The following is a 20,121-nucleotide window of genomic DNA, read 5'->3' as shown; positions in this document are numbered from 1 at the left end:
AAGCCGGCTCTGCTAAAAGCGGTGAGTTGTCCGTCCAAGCAGCCTCCACTCCCACCTCTTTTCGAAACCCTGACTCCCCTATTACACCTCAAGAGGCGGTTAAACAGTACATACGTTCCGCTGAATTTCGCTCAAAAATCACTACCATAATAAATACTATAGTTGCTGAACAACTCGGAGCGATGCAGCAACAGCTCATACTAGCCCAGGCACAGTTGATACAGTCCATGGCTGACAGGATAGAAGCTACGATTAACACACGCTTGGAAAAACATGAAGCCGGCATCAACAAGCTTTTCGAACTTGTACCGCATCAGGAATTGCCTCGCAAGCAGCGCGCAGTTGAACCCGCTGCTTGTCCTCATCCACTCTATCCAGACCAGCAACATGGCGCAGAACAATAACACGCGAAAACGTCGGCGGCGACACCAGTACAACACACCAGCAGAAACAATTATATGGCAATGGAACTGTCGCAGCATACGCCGAAAACAAGCACAACTAGCCGCATATATAGCAAACTCCCCTAATCCCCCCAATGTCATCGCTCTGCAAGAGACGGAAACAAATCGCATTCATATCCGCGGTTATCACACGGCAGCCCTTACACCACGTACGGCAATCCTGACCCTCGCATCCATGCCGGTACTAGACCGCACACCGACAAACACGCCCGACAGCAAGGGCAGTCAATATACCGCGATAGAGCTAAGCTCACCAGGACACACATATGGCCTCACTATTATTAACATATACAGCAATCCTAAAGATAAAGGCAGAGTTATTCCGGGTATCCTGGGCTCCTTCCGTTCCTCAAACCTTCTTGTGGTGGGTGATTTTAATGCACGTCACACGCACTGGGGATACAACTCGGATACCCCCAAAGGTAACCTGATTTCTACCGCAATGGCTGATTACAACCTTAGCCTGATCACAAACCCCACCGTACCCACTCGCATTGGCACAAGCGTCACCCGCGACACCACACCCGATCTCACATGGGCCACACCGAACATAATCGTTAAATCTCACACGGTGCTCCAGGATAGCCTTGGAAGTGACCATTTTCCAGTCTCCACTATTATATCTTATGAATCCAAGATTTTCAACCCTCGTTCGCAGCTTCTCACTGACTGGGATAAATTGCGCTCATATTTGGCAACTGATTCGACAGAACCCCGTACTGTCACTGACTGGACAGACCGTCTGGTGAAGGCCATCCAGGCGAACAGCAAAAACATTAAAAATACCCCTAAGGCACCGCAGGTTGATCCGCATCTGGCTCATCTATGGGAGGCCCGACGGGGACTTCTCAAGCGCTGGCGTCACCATCGACACAATCGTAAATTGAGACTCCGCATAGCCGCTCTCACTCGCGAGGCAGAAGAATACGCGAACACGCTGGCCCGCGCAAACTGGGCAACCTTTTGTAACGACCTGAAGGGTACATTAAGCACTAAACGCACGTGGTCCCTCCTACGCGCTCTCTTGGATCCAACAACCACTAAATATCAGACGCAAGTAAACACACAACGTCTAATACAACTTGTGGGTTTCTACGTGGACACAGGCCACCACCCACCGCGGGTTCGAGCTTCGCGCGAGCCAAGGGCCCCGATCAGCCGTCACCACACACACACTGGGACACCGAGGCAGTGCACTCAACCTCCGCTGGGAGGAGAGCGATTCGCCGCAAAGAAATAGGCCTCCAAGTTCACAAAGGAGACGTTTATTCACGTCGTCCTTCAGCAGTACACACACACTCAATTGTCACCCCGCCCCGGGGGCGCGCGAGGAGCAAGGCTCCGCTGCGCGCACGAAGCGACTCGAGCAATGCGCGCCGCTAGCACGCCGCTGCAGGAGAATGTCCCCGCGGCAGTGCTGTGATCTCTCCCTCGTGTCGACCGTTGGGCCGGTTGCGAGAGAGAGTGGGCAATCAACGCAATGTACGCCTGTCGGAGGTCGCTGGACCCCGCTGGACAGGCTCGAGCCGCTGCAGGTCAGAGGACACGTGCGGGCGAGCTCGAGTATGCACTGGTCCGAACGGCAAAGGGCGGCACGGACAAAACAGTTGCGTACGCACCTTACGCTGTCTCGGAGGGATCTCTCTCTGGGCCCCGCTCGGACGGTCGCGCGGTGCGCGGCCGCCCCAAAGCGGATCCCGAATTCCCGCCAAAAGGCGCCAATGGCAAAGGCCCTTGGGGAGCCGGGGCGGAGCTGTGGCTAAATGACAGTGATTAGTCACCCAGCCGCCTCTCCACCGCCTGAGGCGGGAGCAAGGGAAAGAGGAGAAACAACGCGGGAGGCCGGCAGAGCCGCGCAAAGGCGACGGCGGAAAGCCAGGATTCCCACAAACTAGAGCTCCAAAAGGGCACCGACGTAATTGGCCAACTACGGGACACTTATATACCCACATCTCTTCAGTCGGCAGATCCACCCAATCTACCTCCACCTAACCCAGAACTTGAAGCCGACATCACCTTAAACGAAGTCCGCCGAGCACTCTTTAGTATTCGCCGCTCTACGGCGCCGGGGCCGGATGGCATAACGTACAAGGCACTACTCAATCTGGACGATGTCTCCCTCCAGGAACTCACGGAGCTCTTTAATAACCACTGGCAAGCTGGGACGCTCCCACCAGCCTGGACCCATGCCAGCATGCGATTTATACCCAAACCGGGCAAAGCCCTCACTCTTCAAAATTTGCGCCCCATCTCCTTAACGAGCTGTGTCGGCAAGCTCTTCGAGCATGTCATTCTCAATCGGCTGCAACCATTCCTAGAAACAACAGGCTTTCTCTCAAACGTTCAATTCGGCTTCCGCCCGAACATCTCGGCGCAAGACGTACTTCTCGCGCTTAAAGAGTCCCTCTTTTGCACTAAGCGTCGTACAGCCTCTACGCGAGCCATACTGGCCCTGGATATCCATAAGGCTTTCGACACAATAAGCCATAACCATATCCTCACGACATTAGCCACCACGGGGTGTGGCACCCGCATATGGCAATATATTCTGGCCTTCCTTCAGGGGCGCACGGCAGACCTTGTGGGAATCCTGGCTTTCCGCCGTCGCCTTTGCGCGGCTGTGCCGGCCTCCCGCGTTGTTTCTCCTCTTTCCCTTGCTACCGCCTCAGGCGGTGGAGAGGCGGCTGGGTGACTAATCACTGTCATTTAGCCACAGCTCCGCCCCGGCTCCCCAATGGCCTTTGCCATTGGCGCCTTTTGGCGGGAATTCCGGGACCCGCTTTGGTGGCTGCGCACTGCGCGACCGTCCGAGCGGGGCCCAGAGAGAGAGATCCTTCCGAGACAGCGTAAGGTGCGTACGTTACTGTTTGTCCGTGCCGGCCTTTGCCGTTCGGACCAGTGCTTACTCGAGCTCGCCCGCACGTGTCCTCTGACCTGCAGCGGCTCGAGCCTGTCCAGTGGGGTCCAGCGACCTCCGACAGGCGTGCCTTGCGTTTATTGCCCACTCTCTCTCGCAACCGGCCCAACGGTCGACACGAGAGGGAGATCACAGCACTGCCGCGGGGACATTCTCCTGCAGCGGCGTGCTAGCGGCGCGCATTGCTCGAGTCGCTTCGTGCGCGCAGCGGAGCCTTGCTCCTCGCGCGCCCCCGGGACGGGGTGACTATTAAGTGTGTGTGTATCAGCTGGAGGACGACGTGAATAAACGTCTCCTTTGTGAGATTGGAGGCCTATTTCTTTGCAGCGAATCGCTCTCCTCCCAGCGGAGGTTGAGTGCGCCGCATCGGTGTCCCAGTGTGTGTGTGGTGACGGCTGATCGGGGCCCTTGGCTCGCGCGAAGCTCGAACCCGCGGTGGGTGGTGGCCTGTGTCCACTTAGAAACCCACAACCTCCACCTTGGGGATATTGCCTCCCAGCCTTTCCCCCTGCCTAACCGGGGAACCCCACAAGGGGCGGTTCTATCACCTTTACTCTTTAACATTGCCCTAGCGCCATTGGCAAAGGCCCTTGCTGCTGTCCCAGGGCTCCACACAGCCATATACGCAGATGATATAACCCTCTGGACAACGGGAGGATCCCTTGGAACAGCCCAGGATATCCTGCAATCTGCCATAGACATCACCACCACTCATTTAGCAAACACAGGCCTCTGTTGCTCTCCAAATAAATCGGAACTCCTGCAGCTGAAACCCCTCCCCAGTGACCCCCCGATTGAACTGCACATGTACGGGAATCCAGTGCCCATTGTGCCTCAGGTGAAGATTCTCGGCCTTGTAATTAACAACACACTCGATGCAACCGCCACCCTTCAGCTCTTGCAGAGACAGACCAAACAGGTCGCTGCACTTATCAGGCGGGTGGCAGCACGCAATCATGGACTGTCTGAACGCGAGACCCTCAATATGACAAATGCACTAATCATTAGCCGCATTACATACCACCTTCCATACCACATACTCACTCAGCGGCAAACACAACAGGCAGACATCCTAATACGCACAACCGTCACCTCTGCCTTACGTCTTCCACGGACGGTTAGCACGAAACGTCTCCTGGCCACTGGTACCCACAATACAGTGATCGAATTAATAGAGGCTCAACGCACCAACCAATTAGTCCGCCTGTGTCGCACGGAAACAGGACAATGCCTAGTCCGCCTGAGTCGCACGGAAACAGGACAATGCCTACTGCGACAGCTACGTCTCAATCCACCAATTCCCACCCCAACAAGTCCTACACCTTACATGATTTCTCTGCGCACGCAGGATCACATATATCAGAAGCCCCTACCGCGCAATATGAGTGCTAGTCTCCATCACGGTAGGCGGCAGGCACGAGCGAGCTATTACACGAAAACATACAGCAACCGCTCCGATATCCTTTATGTCGACGCGGCACAAAATTCTAAACCAGGATATTTCACGGCAGTCGCAGCCTATGAAGACGGCACAGTGGGGGCCGCCGCCACTATTCGAACTAATTCGCCTGCAGAGGCGGAAGGAGCCGCCATCGCACTTGCTCTGGCCCACTCCATCATTGACAAAAACATAACAGAAATTTGCACAGATTCACAGGCCGTGTACCGCCACTACCTAAAGGGCGTGGCGACTCCGGCAACACACCGTATTCTTACCACGGCCACCTCTCTCGACCGAACGGTTACTCTGTCGTGGGTCCCTGGGCATGCCTCGATCCCCGGTAATGAGCGCGTTCATGCGCTGGCCCGAGAACTCTCCTCCCGGACCCCGGAGGATCAGGCACCCAACCCTGCGCAAGAAGCCCCTTCGGTCCTCTCTACATATCACCAAATTACCACATTTTACAAATTCAGCCGCATGACACTGCCACCACCCCACAGTACCTTGTCGCCCTTATCCAGCGCCACATGGCGGCAATTACAGACAGGCTGCTTTATTTCACCCCACCGCCTCTCATGCTTTCATCCCACCTTTCCTCCTGATTGTAACACCTGTGGCGTGCCCAAATCCACACTTTTCCATTACCTTTCGGAATGTCCTTCCCCAAAGGCAGTATCCCCCATCCCCAATCCCACTCATTCTTCCTGGGAGGCTGCTTTACGGACCGCTCAGCCCGCCGGTCAGAAATGGCTAGTGGATCGGGCTTTACGCGAAGCACTAGCCCGTGGACTCCTGGACCAGTAGGGGACCACCCTGGAAGATTTTTTTTTGTGTAATAAAGTTGTTTCCATCCATCCATCCACTCAGGCCTCCCAGGAAAAGAAAAGGTCAACAACATAGCCCGGGAAGTGACTATCCGGGCAGGACCAGACGCGTTCCCAAACCACGGGGCCAGCTCAGCGAGGGACCATCTACTCACTTTTAGTGAAATCACGACTTTCTATCAAAGGAGCAGATTTAAATATCCCCCGCCCAACCCCACGCTCACGCAAGAGCATGCAACCACTCTCAGGCAGCTCCAAACGCACACATTCCCATGCCCCGCAATACTAGCCAAAATTCATCGGGATATAGACTCTGCAGAAAGCAGAAGCTGCGGAGAGTATGCTAGCCTTAACCACATCATGTGGGCCTGCAGTAAGAACCCTTACAGCGGAATAACCACCTAGGAGCAGTGGGAGACCGCGCTGCGCAGCTCGGACCTGTGGCAGCAAAAGTTGCTCACAGAGAGAGCTGACCAGGTCGCCGAGATCCAAGAGTTCAAGGCCACCAAGCGACAGTAGCCCGTCTGAAAGCATATAATATCGCGCTAGGACTTCCACCCAAAGCGTCCACGCAAAAGCTCATGGAACTAGGAGTATTCAACACCTATAACAAACACATCGAAGCGGCCACATTCTTTCAGAAAGTCAGCACAATCCAAGGTACGAAGGCACCTACTAACGAGACTTGGCCACCGAGACGCAATAAGAGAGATCGAGAATTCGACTGACATACCACAAAAGAATAGGGAAACGTTCGTGGTCAGCCCTTTACCAAAAAACATGAGCCCCCTGCACAACACAGGGAGGAGAGATGCTAGGGCAAGAGCTCTAGGCCGAAGCCTGGCAAAGAAATCGAACGTCCTCTACGTAGATGCTTCCACGTACAGAGACAGAAAAGCGGCGGTCGTAGGCGTCGTTGACAACCAGGGAAAAGAAATATCCAGCATGTCAATTAGGACTGGGGATATAGGCACGACGGAGGAGGTGGCAATAGCTTTAGCCATCACGGAATTGCAAACAGAAACAACAAGAGCTACACAATAGTAACAGACTCACAGGCTGCATGCAGAAGCTTCCTAAGGGGAAGAATAAGCAAGCAGGCCGGCACCCTCCTCAGGGAGGCGACAAAACTAAAAAACAAGCAGAATGTGATATGGGCAGCTGGGCACGGAGGAGTGGAGGGAAACCTTAAAGTCGACGCGATAGTTCGAGGTTACACAAACCGAGCGAGCGACGACAAGGGGGAAACCAACACTACTCCGAACAGCTACGGAGATCTCACCATGTTTTGGAAGTTAGGACGCCGTAAATACCCGCTTCCCCACAAGACACTCACAAGACATCAGGCAACTACATGGAGACGGCTAAAAACAAACTCATACCCAAGTCGCTACATATACAGTAAGATTTGGCCTACGCAATACACTCCAGAATGCGTGTGGTGCGGAGAGATAGCCACCCTCTACCACTCCACATGGGGCTGTCGGGCGAGCCGCAAAATTACAAACCTGTCAGTCGAGCCAACTCCTAAACCCCGTCCCATTTTGCGAAAAAAGTTTTATTCTACTACTACTACTACTGCGCCAGAAGAGAGCTTTCCTCTTCAACGACTCTATAAATAAAGTTTATTCTCTCTCTCTCTCTCTCTCGCTCGCTCGCTCTCTCATCACCCCACGTACCTCTAAGCACGATTCAGGCCTCTACTGACCCAGGGAGCCAGTTATGCGCACTTCCTTTCCTTAAAAGAGTTAACTTCTGAGCTAGTTGGCTTTCAGACATAATAAACGATTTTTAGCGCAACGGCGACACAACACAATAAAGACGACTACACGGGAGATCGGAGTGTACAACTTCAACGCCAACGCCACTGAACACAATGAACGCCTACGGCCTATTGCTTCAGCGCCGCGTTTCCGGCACAACGTTGGCAATGCCTACAGCCCACATCTACAGCACGATTGGGGTGTCCACTGTTCCAAGAAGGCAGTTATGCGCCTTTACTTTGCTTCCCAAGCTACCGCTCCATTGGTTTCCACTGCTGGTTACAACGGCAACGGCGACGCCGTGAAATGCAGGAAGAGGCGTCAGAGAGCTGCACTCTGAAAGCAAAGCAGTACAAAACAGCGCGCTAGCAGTGAACCGGCTATCACCGGAAATTTCTGCAAGCCTAATTAACATTGCTATAGTTTTCGTGACTTTTTCGCCGCGGTGAAATGTGCATGACGCTGAAGAACACGCAGATATATACCATGCACACACGCAGCTTTCAAAAGAAGGCGTCTCATTTCAGTGCCCAGCAGGCATCACACAGTGTCCAATATTCTAAAGGCCGGATGATCGGTTCACCGCGTTTCGCTCGCTGACGACTATGAATTTACGCACCCCTCGTGGTGCACCCTCACTCTCTGCTGGGATGAGAGGAGCCATCGCTAGAGAGACAGTTAGGCCTGCATATACAGCCCAGAGGAAGCAGCCTCGCTCTCATCTCCACCTCTGCCACTAAACTTCTCTCCAACTCAAAATCCGCCCTATCCAATTTCGCTAAAGGCCTAATATCCCGTACCGCGGCTCGGCTTCTATGCTTCTGGCCCCACCCGCCCTGTAACCCTTATCTGGACCCCCGCATACGCAGGCCTCCACGGTAACGAGGAGGTCCACTCCCTCGCCCGAGGTCTCACTTTCCGGGCTGGAGTTGGACCCCTCCGCCATCCCGGGAGCGTCTGCTTACCTTCAGCGTCTGCTTATCTTCAGAGATATCCTTACCCACTACCGAGACACCCGGCGCGTTTACGCACCGCCGGCTCCCTCTCTAACCCTAACCCAGGACTCCCAATGGCGCCGACTCCAGACCCGTACTGCTCCCTACCCTATTCTTCTTCATGCCCGCTACCCCGATCAGTTCCTTCCCTCCTATAAGCTCTGCGGGAAACCGGGAGACTTTATTCATATCCTTCTCACATGCCCTACCTTCCCACACCCTCAATCACCAACCACGGCGGAGTCATATTGGGAAGACTCTCCTGGCCAGCTCCGCTGCTGCTGACCAGCGCCGGATAATTACCGACGCCTTGAAGCGGATAGCCCTCCAAGGACTGTCTTTTGCCCTTTGAGGGCAACCCCCTAACGGTTGCCTCGTGCCACCTAAGGGGAGGCAAGGTTTGCCCGCTCTGCATTGCTTGGCAATAAATGTTTCCACCACCACACACGAAGGACACGCTTACGAACGCAGTCCCCTAATAGCGCCGCCCTGTTCGGATCAGGAGAATGTCTCGTGCTTGGTTTGTACTTCCGGGCGCACTAGAGCTTGCTGAATGCAAGCAGTATAGCTAGCCTGCAGCGCAAATGTTATAGATTAATAACTTTTGCGTTACCTTGCGGTCATCGTGGGCTTCTGTGACCGACGACTTGGCCCCACCACTGCTTCCTTTGGGTTCTGCGCTCATAGCAGTGCGCGCTGTTGGCGGCCGAAAATATCCACGTCCTTGCGCTGCTCGGTTCTCGGTCCTTCTCGTTCCTGGTCCGGCGCGCGATGCTAACTCGCGAGCTCGCGAGGCGAATTCTTCCTCTTCACGAGAACCCGCCGTGCCTTTCGTGCTTACTTTGCCTTTCTGAAGGCTGTAGATGCCCTTCCAGTCAATAAACTTTTCAAGGGCTTTACATAACGAAATATCTCTAATTGCGCTTGCAAAATTAACGTAATAGTGACGAATATACATTGCAAATTACCAAAAACTTTGCGCATACTGAGTATACAAAAATGCGCTCACCCTTGAGAAGTGGTTAAATTGCTTTCAATTTAATTAGAATTTTTGTGAGACACTGCTTCGCTTATGAAAAAATCCAGTACAGAAAATTAAATATATCACTAACAACGCTGATTATTAAGTCGAGACACTGACCAGATGATGGTCGCCACTTCCCCCCCCCCCCCCCCCCCCCCCCCAGAGACGGACTAAATGTTTGGCAATCTCTTTTACGTTCTTTTTTAGCATGGTGTCTCTCTGCAGGCCTGACTTTCCTTCTTGTGCGATGGGCACCTGGCATCCTTTTCACAAATCCTTCGACTAGAGAGTTAACAGATTCCAAAAGTCGAAGGGATCAAGATCCTAGGGCTAATCATAAACAACAAAGGGAACAATGGAGAAATAATTAGGAAGCTAAACACTGCTACGTATCAGCCAGCACGCATGACCAGCCGGTTAAAAATTCATGGTCAAGGAGAAATAAGTTTTAAGACTTGTTCACGTCTTCATCACCAGTAGGGTCGCATGCTCAGCACCCTACCTAAGCTGGAATAAGAGTGAGAAATAAAAAGTAGACACACTTATAAGAAAAGCGGTCAATAAAGCACTACATACAGGGTCTGTTCTGAAAGTAGTAGGACTGGTTTTTTCCTGGGCGAACGGGTGAACGAGAGGCGGTTTGCGTTTGCAGGATCGTTGAAGGGGGATATTGGGAATGCTGGGGAAAATCGGCAGTCGGCTGTCTGCCGTTGAAGAGAGCAGGTCGCTTGTACTGTGAACCCTTGTCGAAACGTCGCTTCACGCAGAATCATGGAGCGTTTACTGGATCAGAGATACGCGATTAAATTTTGTGTAAATCTTGGTGAAACGGGCGAAGAGACTCGCGACATGATTAAGGAGGCTGCAGTGACGCTGCCATGGGTAGATCAGATGTTTTTTGAGTGGCACAAGCTGTTCCGGGAAGGTAGGGAAAGAGTGGAAGACGATGAGAGCTCCGGACGCCCTTCGACCAGCAAGACCAACGAAAATGTGCAGCGAGTGAAACATTTACTGAACAGTGATTGTAGGATGAGTATCAGAATGATTGCTGGTGACTTGAGCATTCCTCAAACCCAAGTTTTTGAGATCGTGACAGAAAACTTAGCCATGATGAAAGTGTGCGCGAAGTTGGTGCCGCCAGTACTGTCAGAGGAGCAAAAGGCCAACCGGAAAGCGATCTGCGAGGATCTTCTTCATCATGTGAATGAGGACCCTAATTTTTTGCCCAGCACAAAGCGGCAACGCTGCCTCAGCCCTCCTACAGCCCCGACTTGGCCCCGCCAGACTTTTTTCTATTCCCGAGAATAATATCGATGCTCAAAGAGAAACATCACGGTTTGGTAGAGGCGGTTCAACAGGCCGTGACGGGGGAGCTAAACAGCATTCCGTTCCAGGCGTTCCTGGAGGCGATCGGAAACTGGAAACCTCATTGGCAGCAGTGTGTAGGTGCGGAAGGGTGCTACTTTGAAAAATTCTAATCGTTTGTACTATTCTCATGAATAAATTTTATTTAAAAAAATGAGTCCTACTAATTTCAGAATAGACCCTGTATGCCTCCCAGCCAACGGCAGCACCGCTAAACTCATGAAAATGGGAGTTCACAACATCCTATAGACGAAATCATTGAGGGGAAAAAATTGGCGGGGGCTTAGCTTTGGTTAAGCCTGGTAGGTTGCGAAAGCAGGTGTTTTATACTGCATATGCAGCGCCTATAGTGGTAAGAGCGCGGCGCGCCGTGCCAAGCGACCGTGACCAGCTGCCGTGACCCCCGTTACCCGACGAGCCGAGTTGGTAGCCCGTCTCTCGCTCCTGGTATGACGTCACGCCATAACGTCACTAGTGCCTCTAGCGGGAGGAGCGCGGCGCGCCGTGCCAAGCGGCCGCCGTTACCCGACGAGCCGAGTTGGTAGCCCGTCTCTCGATCCTGGTATGACGTCACGCCATAACGTCACTAGTGCCTCTAGCGGGAGGAGCGCGGCGCGCCGTGCCAAGCGGCCGCCGTTACCCGACGGGCCGAGTTGGTAGCCCGTCTCTCGCTCCTGGTATGACGTCACGCCAAACGTCACTAGTGCCTCTAGCGGGAGGAGCGCGGCGCGCCGTGCCAAGCGGCCGCCGTTACCCGACGAGCCGAGTTGGTAGCCCGTCTCTCAATCCTGGTATGACGTCACGCCATAACGTCACTAGTGCCTCTAGCGGGAGGAGCGCGGCGCGCCGTGCCAAGCGGCCGCCGTTACCCGACGAGCCGAGTTGGTAGCCCGTCTCTCGATCCTGGTATGACGTCACGCCATAACGTCACTAGTGCCTCTAGCGGGAGGAGCGCGGCGCGCCGTGCCAAGCGGCCGCCGTTACCCGACGGGCCGAGTTGGTAGCCCGTCTCTCGCTCCTGGTATGGTGTCACACTGCGACGTCACTAGGCGTGGTATGACGTCAGGGGTCATTCTAAAGGTCAAACGTGCCAAGTGGCTGCCGCTACGCTAAAGGCCGTTCTTGGGAGTAGCATTGCTTTCGCAATAAAACCTCGTCGTACTTCTACAGGTTATCCAACAATAAAACCGGCCGTCGAGTACTCGAACACCTCCGCATGAAGTGTCAGCCTATACTTGCAGAGGAGCGATATGGACCCAAACCATCTCAGTTCGGCCGATCCGTAAGATTATGCAGCCCGAGTTCCACAGGAGCAGATTAGCCAGAGTGAAAGCTATACGGGAAACGGGGGGCTCCTAAGTATCGCAACCGGAACCACCTAAATGGCCATGACTTTGGCCTACGCGGCGACTCTACCAGCAAAGCAACACAATGCTAGCACGCTCAGACAATACGTCAAGACAATCTATCCTATTGTTCAACGCAGTGTCAGTGATAGGGATGCAGTCTTTGCGCCACGCCAGGTGCCGCTTCTACGCTGCCGCCGCGGTGGCTTAGTGGTTATGGTGCTCGGCTGCTGACCCGAAAGACGCGGGTTCGATGCCGGCCGCGGCGGTTGAATTTCTTTGGAGAAGAAATTGGGACGTTAAACCCCATAAACCAAACCAGCTTCTACGCTGCCGGTAGACCGCCACTGCGAAGCCTGGTAGGACGCGGCTCCCCGGGCTATCTCCCTGTCCTTGGAAGCCTACTCCCAATCAGACAATCTGGCCCTTACATTCAAACACATCACCGATTACTACAAGGAGGAGCACCGGCGCTACCCGGCCCCTTGTAAGGGACTGAATCGCGCTGACAAGCGCATCGTCCTCATCAAAATTCTCACTAACACTGTGCCCGGCGGTACTTAAACGTTTCAACACATCCTTCGATGGCACGTGCCAGTTCTGTGGGGAGGTGGCTGACACCTTCCACATGGTTTGGGCGTGTCAATCAAACCCGTCTATCCCCCCCAACCCCAACCCCACCAGAGAGGACTGGGAGGCGGCCCTGCTCGGCTGTCAGGACCTAAAGAGCCAAAAGGCCTTAGTTCAACGGACGCGGGCGGCGTTGCTTGCCAATGGGGCCCCGGAATAGGGGCTCCACCTAGTACTGTGAGGGGAAAGAAAGGGCCAGTAGGGCCTACCCCAATCACCTCTCTGTAAACATTTAATGCACGATAAATGTTTTTCACCACCACCACCCCAGACATTTTCCATAAAGACTTCGGCGGCTGGGCCGGACCGCCCACACCACGACGTGCACGGGCAGCGCTCCCGCTCTATTGAACATCTCTATGCTCTGAACCCTCCCGGTGCGCCGCTCGCTTGGCCGTCATCTACAGCCGCTGCCGATTGCTATGCACGCTGCCGGCAAAAAACGGCAGGGGTGCGCAGTAGTATTGTATACCTTATCGCACGTACCCAAGTGATGCCGGTTGCGTGCGTTCGTCCCGCGCAGCCTTTTGCAGGAAGAGGGGGGGGGGGGGGGGGAGTTGTTATCGGCCTTAAATGGGTTACATCGCTTCATGTACGATAACAGGCAACCAAACGAGCTCGTAAGCAGACCAGAAGCAAACGGCTCCCGAATTCTATGGTGTAGGGTCACCTGAGAGCAGTGCAGTCGCCTAAGCTGGTATGACGTCTGCCCGTGCCCCTTCGACCATTTCTGTCGCTTGCACGACTGTGAGAATGAGCATATAATGAAGATGCGCAAGCATGGCGCCATGTTTATATTTAATTTCTGTTGGGGGGAAGGCTTAACTCCCTTGAAATTTTATAAACCTCCCTTCTCCAAGGAAGTTAACGAGATACTCCACACTGGCGGAGTATAAAAAAAAAAAACTCCTTATGGGCGTGCGCTACAGGACGTCATTTACTACCATGTGGGCTTTTTTTTTTAAATATAGAGACGTTTGGATCTATTTTGATATCTATTTTAGATCTATTTTGATATCTATTTTTATATTGATAGAGCTATTTTTATATTGATCGATCTATTTTGATATTAGATCTATTTTGATATCCTTATTTTCGGCGCCACTCTGCAGCTCGCACGCGCGTGTGTTTCGTTGGTGGCGAGCGTCGTGGGTGGCGTGGATGGCCCCATTGCACGGACGCTCGCGTAGTTCTGTCGGAACACACATGCACCGAACGACGGCAAAATTTTGATGGGCGAGTTTCCGACGCTGCATTTCAGTTTCAACGGCGTGGCCCACTGCTTAAGCCTGTGCAGCCTACGACCGAAATGACATGCAAGGAATTACGTCGTATGAGTTAATTTGTGTATTGCAGCTTTTCTCTTCTGCGTGCACGTAATGAGAAAACAAGAGCTCTAAAAGGAGAAAGACCGGTCTGGTTGTCTCACACAGCGAAATGTACAGAATGTAGCCGTAAATAGCTGATCGCGTTCTTTTAAAATGTAGCTTACAAGGTCATCAGCGAGGCAGCGAGTTACGTTTGTCGCATTAAAAAATCGACAAGGATGAGAAAAATTACATTTATCGAATTAAAAAAAAAAACACGCCCGAGCAGGGGCTCGAACCCTGGACCGTTAGGTTAAAAGCCTAACGCTCTACCGACTGAGCTACCCGGGCGCACTTTTTTCTTCATTGCATGGAAGAACTTCCATAAAAAGAGGGAAAACATCAAACTGGTTCGCGTCTCAAGTTACCGGACTGCATCCCCATCAAAACATCAAAATTCAGGGAGGATGCATCTAGGCACGGCAGCCAGCTTGGAGCAAACATCAAATTTATCCAGGAAAACAGAGAATATGAGTGGCGAAGTTTAATATGTGATTAACCGCCTATGTGCCGAACCATTGTCTCCTCTAGAAAGAGGAGGCAATGGCCGAACGCGCAGCTTTTTCGATGCCGCGAAAGCGCGTTATTAATTCGCGCAGAATGCATTTGTGTTGGCTGTTTGCCAAGTCCAGCCGCGTGGCTTCTCGGTCCGTTTGACAGTCCGCCAACCGGAGGGACTTAGAGCCCAATCAACCAGTGTACATTCACTGGACGTCCGAGGTATGTCCTTTACTGGATATACGGATATCCGTGGGAGATCCGCCGACGTCCAACGGCTCTCGCACGGACCTCCGACGGAGGTACAAATATAATTATTTAGACTGCCGACAGATATCCATCTCGGATATCCGCCGGCGGATCTTTTGAGGATATTTGCAGGTAATGCATTCTTCACCATTATGAGGCAAGCCAGAACTACAACCACCAATCAGTGCACCTCCCAGGGCCACTGGGCTTATTAAAAGCCCGCAGAGTGTCTGAAATCGGACATACACCTTGCTGTATGTAATCTGCATGAATCTGTAAAGCAATCGACCAAAATGGCAAAGCATATCAGTCGGGATGATTTTATTATGACATAAATGCCGTCTTCAGTCTTCATGAGGAATTCAAGCCGGCCATACACAGCAGCAGGAAGGATACTGTACAGACCATGATGAATTTGTAGACAAGCCGGGGACGTCTTCTGCAGAAAACAGTAAACATTAAGTTCAGAATATGTCATTAAAGCAAGCGAATTTGACAGACACCATTCAGTTGTGTGCAATAAGTCCACCGTGCCAAGTAAATTAGTCATCTGCCGCTCCGAAAGCATGTTTACATCTTGAACAACTAGTAAGTTGTAAGCAACAGAGGTGAAAATATTTCTTGCAATACAAAATATTTTGCTTTTCCAAAAAAACTGCAAAAACAAATGCCCGACTGCAAAGCTTTGTACCAGTTCATGAAAAATGCGTGTACATTGCAAGCTTGAAGGAATTGGTGAGCGCTATAAAAACACGGGAAAGGGATAAACACACAGGACAACTGTTTAATCTCAGAAGAAACATGACTAAATACACACATTTGACTTCATATCATACACAGAAGAGGGAGGAACACACGCGCTGACAAGAATGAAGGAAAAACAGGTAAAAACTATGCGAGCTTACAACAGCCGAAGATTACTATTCTTGAGGTAGGTTAATTCTGTTCCCCCTAACATCACTGAAGGGGAGCTGACGCATTACTTATCTGGAGCAACGTGCATTGCAAAATTTTCGATAATTTCTCGTTCCCGTCAGTTTCTAGCCCTACCTATTACTTTGGTGTTTTTTAGCAAGGGTACGCATTTACAGTGTGCGAAATGAGGTGCCAGATTCCCGGACTTTGCAAGTTGTTCACTTGATCTTTCGTGTTCCCGGAGCCTCTTGTTAAGGCATCTTCCCGTTTGCCCTGCGTAAGTTTGTTGGCAGCTGAGGGGAATGCTGTAAATGACGTTTTCGTCACACTTTACATAGGTGTTTTCGTGTTTGGTGTTGCACCCAGGTTTCTTTTTGTGGTCTTCATTCTCGTTGACCTTTTTACACATTCCAATGAGCTTATTGGGAGCTGAAGAAACCACCTGGACTCCGTACTTGTTAGCTGTCCTCCTTATTCTGTGGGAGATATTGTGAACATACGGCATCACGGCAGGGCGTCCCTCGTAGCTCGTTTTCTTAGTTTTGTGGGACCCAGTAACTTCTCTTAGTAAGCTTTCAGCAGTACAGCAAAGTAACTGCTACGGGTAACCGCTCTCCTTCAATCGGGAGACCTGTTGGTCTACGCTGTGAATTATCAGTCATTCCAGAATTGTAAAGCAAGCTGAAGCTATGTCTTGCCTGAAACCAGCTATAAGAAAATCTTGCCCCCACTCGATAATTCAGAGTGTAGACCAACAGGTCTCCCAATTGAAGGAGAGCGGTTATCCGGAGCAGTTACTTTGCGGCATTGCTGAAAGCTTACTAAGAGAAGTTACTGGGTCCCACAAAACTAAGAAAATGAGCTACGAGGGACGCCCTGCCGTGATGCCGTAGGTTCACAATATCTCCCACAGAATAAGGAGGACAGCTAACAAGTACGGAGTCCAGGTGGTTTCTTCAGCTCCCAATAAGCTCATTGGAATGTGTAAAAAGGTCAACGAGAATGAAGACCACAAAAAGAAACCTGGGTGCAACACCAAACACGAAAACACCTATGTAAAGTGTGACGAAAACGTCATTTACAGCATTCCCCTCAGCTGCCAACAAACTTACGCAGGGCAAACGGGAAGATGCCTTAACAAGAGGCTCCGGGAACACGAAAGATCAAGTGAACAACTTGCAAAGTCCGGGAATCTGGCACCTCATTTCGCACACTGTAAATGCATACCCTTGCTAAAAAACACCAAAGTAATAGGTAGGGCTAGAAACAGACGGGAACAAGAAATTATCGAAGCTTTTGCAATGCACATTGCTCCAGATAAGCAATGCGTCAGCTCCCCTTCAGTGATGTTAGGGGGAACAGAATTAACCTCCCTCAAGAACAGTAATCTTCGGCTGTTGTAAGCGTGTATAGTTTTTACCTGTTTTTCCTTCATTCTTGTCGTCAAATGTGTGTATATAGTCATGTTTCTTCTGAGATTAAACAGTAGTTAGAAAGCGCTTCGTCCTGTGCGTGTGTCCCTTTTCAGTGTTTTTATAGCGCTCACCAATTCCTTCAAGTATGTATTTCCAACTCGCCCCAGTAGTAGCTCTTTTGTCTTTTACATTGCAAGACACCACAGCTACTCCCACAGGCAGTCACTTCCACACTGATGGTCAAAAAAATTCAAGTGCAAGAGTAGGGATCCTTACCACATCGTTGCAAGCTAGCTAATGACTTAGGTTGGGCACAAGGTACACTCATAGAGAAAAGTATGCTGGATGTCGATTTTCCGAAAATATTTATTTTTGCATTGCCTCGCCAGGCAGTCAGCTGAAATTTGTTCAATAAGATCGAGTATCCATGTCCCCTCCTGATTCTAGGCTTTTGATTAAATTGCTCTGGCTAACAGCACAGAGAAAATGTTTCACAAAGAACTCTCTCATCCCACAAATTTTTATCCATTATTGTACAAGTACACTGCAGTATAGCTAGATACCCTCCGCTGCACAGAGCAAACAGAAGGAAAGTATCCATTATGTGACAGGGTCAAACTTGTACTGTAGTTCAAACTTACCTGAAGGTTGCTGCTGTAAGCTGCAGGTACTATATAGCTGCTAGCTTAGGTCAGTCACATCCACACTGTATGGACAAGAAAATAAAGTATGAGAGAGCACCTTATACTGCACGTTGTCAACGATGCAGCAAAACACAATCTCTGTCGAAACTACAATGCCCACAGGGTTCACTGATGAATCACGCATCAGGGCACTGACAGCATATTTGATGATCCACAGCTGCACAGGAGTAAGGAAGAGAGGTCTGGTCACAATCCAGGAACATGTGGCTCTAGGGGTGTCATATATGGTCCTGCTATCTGGCTCAGCATTGAGCCCTGTGGGCATAACATGTTTGGCAAAGTTATACCAAAGCACTGCAAGAGCTCATTGCACTCAGTGATTGGGAAGTAAGTGAAAAATGTGACTGAAGCTCGCAAATTTAACACAACAGTTAAGCTTTCCTAAACAATGCTACTGCACAGTGCAAAGTACTGTGTAGTGAGTGGACGGTTGGAGACTTCCATTTGGCAAGCCTAATAAATAAATTAATAAGCTGTGGAAGTATGCACAACTTTTATATGACATTTTCAACCTACCTGTGCTTTCCACGGCTTGGCATAATTAATGTAGGCACCAATACACTCGGTAGCCGGGCCACATCCACACTGCAAAGGCAACAGAAAAGTAAGAAAAACTAAGTCGCGAAGCACTGAAAAACTAACACCGTCCTGGCACTATGCTTTTCGTGCATTCTGTTTTATCGTAATTATGAACCTACGCGCAATTGCCTTAAGATTCACACCATGCAACTACACACCGTCTCAACTTTTTTTCACAAACACGAGAAACACGTTTGCGGCAGCTAATGCATAGTGCTTGCAACTTCCACTCCGTGGCAAACAAGTAGCGCAACAGAGTACAACTGCGTTAATGCGGTTTAGTCATCCCACAGCAACACCCTGAAAGTAATTTTCAAGCACAGTTACTTACCTCGCAAGTGTTAACACCATGGCCGCTTCTTTCATCCAAAGCAACAAAGCATGTCTCGGCAAGGGGTCAGGCGACACCGGAGCTTTTTCACGAGAGCCTCAGAATCAAACGAACGTCTTGTCGAGCGCGTAGATGACACAACACATTTGTAGCACAGCCAAGCAACCACAGAGCGAACAAACCGCACATTGCAGCAAAAGTAAAGGTCGAAAGGAGCACCACGCGACGAAAACCAACGAGACCATCGCGCCACAAATATTGGCTTGGCTGATAGATTGGATTGGGTTGACTTTTAGGCTTACCGCTCTGCCGCGGCCCCTGGTAGGAGTTTATTAGGGTTTGTTTTCATGGAAGGCAGCATGCATGGCTACATGCCTCGGTTACCTCGAAGGAGTGCTGCAGGATAAAAGGGCGTTAATTATGAGCACTGGCACCAGAAAGCCAAGCGATTCGTTTAATTCTGGTTCTTTAACATCAACACCATAGTTGAGTGATCTTAATCAATCTGAATATTAAACTAGTTGGTGGTAGAAATGTGATTGTGTGAATTTTGGCATTGGCAAAATAGAATTTGTTTTAAAATGTTCGTCTGAGGGAAAACAAATTATATATGTCATGTAAGCTCACATCCCAAGAGGGATGTTTACGGATACTCCTCGGACATCCGCCGGCGGATGTCCGCCAGCCATCCAAAAACGAACGTCCCTCGTACATACACAGAATCTCCGATGCGTATATCCGAATATGGACATACGTAGGCATGCCCTATGGACATCCCAGCCTGGCACTGGAGATTCGGACCTTACTCGGATATACCACGGATATCCGTGGTTGACTGGGAGGAGGTACACTTAAATTTCGGTTCCGCTGCTAGAACCCTCCATACGGTCGTGCCAGCTCGTCCCCACTACATTACGTTCAGCTTGTAACATAGGCTTGTAACTCACAAGAAGGCCTGGAAGAGGCCTGGTTATCCAGCTGCATGCCACTGCCGGTGGGCATGCAGGCTGTGTCGTGCGGCTCCGAGTGGGACGTAGACTCAGACTCGGTCGTCTGGTCTAGAAGCCTAGTAGTCCTTGAACACGCAAGCACATGGAGGAAGGAAGTTTCCTTCCTCCATGCGCAAGCACGAGGCACCTCTCTGGCCGCCTCCAAAACCACGATGCTTCTCATATGCGGCCTCAAACAAAACGTTGCTTTGAGAATATATGCAGTGCAGGGTCAGCTTTAAAGTAGGTCACTAATGAATTGCGTATATATTCCACTCATTCCCGTCTGAGACTAACGAGGGTGA

At 51.0% G+C, this 20,121-nt stretch overlaps 1 long non-coding RNA gene and 1 other non-coding gene across 2 annotated transcripts; both read right to left on the bottom strand.

Moving 5' to 3' along the window:
• Nucleotides 1-14,354: 14,354 nt before the first annotated feature.
• Nucleotides 14,355-14,427, bottom strand: TRNAK-UUU (transfer RNA lysine (anticodon UUU)). Its single transcript has one exon. It is a non-coding gene; the product is annotated as a tRNA-Lys (tRNA).
• A 750-nt stretch (nucleotides 14,428-15,177) lies between these two features.
• Nucleotides 15,178-19,662, bottom strand: LOC149360026 (uncharacterized). The gene is made up of 4 exons (XR_016288821.1): nucleotides 18,828-19,662; nucleotides 18,434-18,502; nucleotides 17,855-17,919; nucleotides 15,178-15,322 (listed from the first exon to the last, which is right to left on the bottom strand). It is a non-coding gene; the product is annotated as an uncharacterized LOC149360026 (long non-coding RNA).
• Nucleotides 19,663-20,121: the final 459 nt, after the last annotated feature.

The sequence above is a fragment of the Amblyomma mixtum genome, chromosome 2, assembly GCF_055824585.1.
Source record: "Amblyomma mixtum isolate Tamu chromosome 2, ASM5582458v1, whole genome shotgun sequence".
NCBI classification, from domain to species: Eukaryota; Metazoa; Arthropoda; class Arachnida; order Ixodida; family Ixodidae; genus Amblyomma; species Amblyomma mixtum.
The sequence above is the reverse complement of the archived record's forward strand: the minus strand, read 5'-3'. Positions and strand labels throughout refer to the sequence as shown.